The sequence below is a fragment of the Echinops telfairi genome, unplaced genomic scaffold (genome assembly GCF_000313985.2).
Source record: "Echinops telfairi isolate 266 unplaced genomic scaffold, ASM31398v2 ScPeMD7_22;HRSCAF=79, whole genome shotgun sequence".
NCBI lineage: Eukaryota > Metazoa > Chordata > Mammalia > Afrosoricida > Tenrecidae > Echinops > Echinops telfairi.
The window spans coordinates 12,759,208-12,762,404 of record NW_022103919.1 but is presented as its reverse complement, the minus strand read 5'-3'; the positions used below and the strand labels follow the sequence as shown (position 1 = coordinate 12,762,404).

At 42.7% G+C, this 3,197-nt stretch overlaps 1 non-coding gene across 1 annotated transcript; it reads right to left on the bottom strand.

Annotated features, from left to right (window-relative positions):
• Nucleotides 1-1,575: 1,575 nt before the first annotated feature.
• LOC115869183 lies at nt 1,576-1,739 on the bottom strand. Its single transcript, XR_004046045.1, has one exon. It is a non-coding gene; the product is annotated as a U1 spliceosomal RNA (small nuclear RNA).
• Between the last annotated feature and the right edge of the window lie 1,458 nt (nt 1,740-3,197).

The following is a 3,197-nucleotide window of genomic DNA, read 5'->3' as shown; positions in this document are numbered from 1 at the left end:
ATGCCCCATAGGGTTTTCTTGGCTGTAGTATTTTATGACAAAGGGGGAGGGAGCCCTGGTGGCACAATGGCTAAGTGTTCAGCTGCTAATCAAAACAGTTGAAGATTGGAACCCAGGAGACAGAGGTAGCAGTCAGCTTCTGTGAATATTTATAGCCTTGGAAACTCTATGGGGCAGTGAGTCAACATCAACTTGCAGCAATTGGTTTGGTTTACTCTTCACAAGTGCAGCTTACCCAGTCTTCCTCTCCCTGAGCCACTGCTGTGGTTCTTGTTAGGTGCGATGCAGTTGGTACCAACTCCGTAACAAAATGAAACACTGCCCGGTCCTGAGCCAGCCTCACAATCGCTGTCAGCTTTGAGCCCCTCCTTGCAGTACCTATGTCAATCCATCTTGTTGTGGGTCCTTCTTTTTCTCAATGCCCCTCCACTTTCCCAATCATGTTGTCCTTTTCTAGGCTGGGTGAGCTCAGCCATTGGAGGAGTTCAAACCACCAACCTTTTGGTTAACAGCTCAGCACTTGACTCTTTGCATCCTGAAGGCTCCTTCACATTACGCTGTAGCTAATATAAATCTTTACCCTTGGACTTGCTGCCATCTGAATTTGCTGTCTTCCCACGACACTCATGCATTCTGGTAGCTGTGCCTCTTGCAAAGCATAAGTCAAGATGATTCAGTGGCGATGCCGTCACAGGGGTACAGAGAGTAACCCCTGCAGGGAGCTGCAAGCCTCATGCCATTATGCAGATAATTTCACTCCTCAGAAAAAGAAAAGTTCACTCACCCCTGAGTGTGATCATTATTCTCCCAGCAGTAGATGCTGATAACACACAAGCAGCTACTACCTTCACCTACTTCAAGACAAAGACCAGGAGAAACTTAGAAGGGGACTGAGAACAAAAAAGGTTTAAAATGAGGCACTGCAGCCCACAGCCTGTGAAAGGAATCCCCACGTTTATAAAATAAGGTGGGGTGCCAGTATCTGAAGCAGCATCCTGGTCTCCTGATCCACAGCCTGATCCACAGTTGTTAGACTGGTCATTTTCACGACGAACTTGCAGAGGTGTAGTTCAGTTCCCAGGTGCTTCCACTCAATTCATCCCAGGCCATTCGAATGCAGTGTTAAGACACTGTGAATGTGATGATCTACCTGTGAAACGTCTTTGCACCACCTTCTGCAGAACCTTGTGTAAGTATGTCATTGAGCCTAAGATAGACCTCTTCCCATAATTTCTGCCTTGATCTCATCTAACCTACCAAGAAAAATACTACGAGAAAACAACCTCCTTTCCATAAATCTTCCTAAGAACATGACCAAAGAATAAGAAATGGGGTCCCAGACTAAAGGTGCCCTGATTAAGAGCTTGGCTGCTAACTGACAGGTCAGGGGTCTGAACCCCCTGAAAGGAAGAGTCGTAGTCTGTTCTGTGATGAGTTAAGCCTGGGAAACTCCATTAGCCAATTGACTCTGTTCAAAATGGTTACTATGAGTCAGACTCAATTTCATTGGCAATGAGGTTGGTTTGTTTCTTTAGCTATTGTCCTTTTTTCTCTTATTCTTCTTATTTTTTTAAACAGGGGATAGCGCGAACGCAGTCCCCCACTACCACAAATTATGCAGTTGAGTTTCCCACATTTGGGGAAATCGCAGGGGTCAGCACACCCGGAGTGCCATGGATGAGCCTCGCCCTGGGAAAACCACCTTCGTGATCATGGTATCTCCCCTGCCAAATAAGTATGGCTGTTGCCTTTTTTAATACCTACCTAAAGGACAGCTCAGGGGCTAATTTATGAAATCTTCATGTCACTTTATAAATTGATGTCACTTATTATTCATTTGCCTCTAGCTGACCATTCACCTACTCAATGTCTCGGAGATTTAGTGCTGCTATGACAAAAGGTCCCCAGAGGGTGCCTTTAAAGTGGAAATGCATATTCTCCCAGTGTAGGAACCTGGAAGTCCAAAGTTAGGGTGCTGACTCTAGGAATGGCTTTCATTTTCTGTCGGCTCTGTAGGAAGGTCCTTATCGCTTCTGAGCTTCTGTTTCTGGGTGATCTTCATGTGGCTTGCCTTCTGCTCCCTTCCCTGTCTCTGCTCTGCTCACTTGTTTAATTTCTTTAATGCTCCAAAAGAGATACACTGAAGATACACCCTATACTAATTCTGTCTTATTAACTTATCCGACAATCCACTTCCAAGTGACATTATATCCACAAGTATATTCACTGCCATTGAATCAATTTTGACTCACAGGGACCTTATGGGACAGAGTAGAACTGCCCTTGTGGGTTTGGGAGGCTATAAATAGTTATGAGACCCATAAATATCAAGAATAGGATTTACCATATATATATATATAGGGTATGTATAATTCAACACAAAACAATATTTACTAAATCTTTACAATTCCATTACCACTTCAGAATATATGGCATACAATGTTAGGTATCACCCTGATTTTTCAGATCTTCCAATGTAATTAATTATGCAATTATGCATCCTGTAATCTGAAAAATGCATTATTTAAAAGAATTTTGTTAGCAAAAGTGTATTGTGCAGATTTCTATTTTTCTTCCTTCAAAAAATGGAAAAATTGTTGAAGACATAGCTTAATTGATAACTCTTTTCTCATATTGTCTAAAACAAAAAACCTTTATATGTACGTAAGCAAGCTTTTAACATTAAAACATTAAAAATAACATCTGATACACACAATGGCTTCCTAAAGAGACAGAAGACATTCTAGGCCAGAACACATAGTTAAAAAGACAATATTGACACACTGAAAGTAAATTTTAAAGTTCCAGAGAGTAGTGATTAGAAAAAGAAGCACAGAAGATAAGAAGTCTAAGAAAAAGCAAGATTTTACCCCCCCACCACTCACTGACGTGGCGTGCACTTCCTGCCACCACTCACTGACATGGCGTGCACTTCCTGCCACCACTCACTGACATGGCGTGCACTTCCTGCCACCACTCACTGACATGGTGTGGATTCCAACACCTAGTGACCCTAATCTTTATGGGAACAGATAGTCTTATCTTTCTCCCAACGAGTGGCTGCTGGATTAGGACCCCTGACCTTCTGGGTAGCAGTCCAATGATTATCCTACTATATCACCAAAAAACAAAACTCACAGCTACATAGTCTAGTCCATTGATTCCAACTCAGTGACCCTCTAGCACAGGGTAGAACT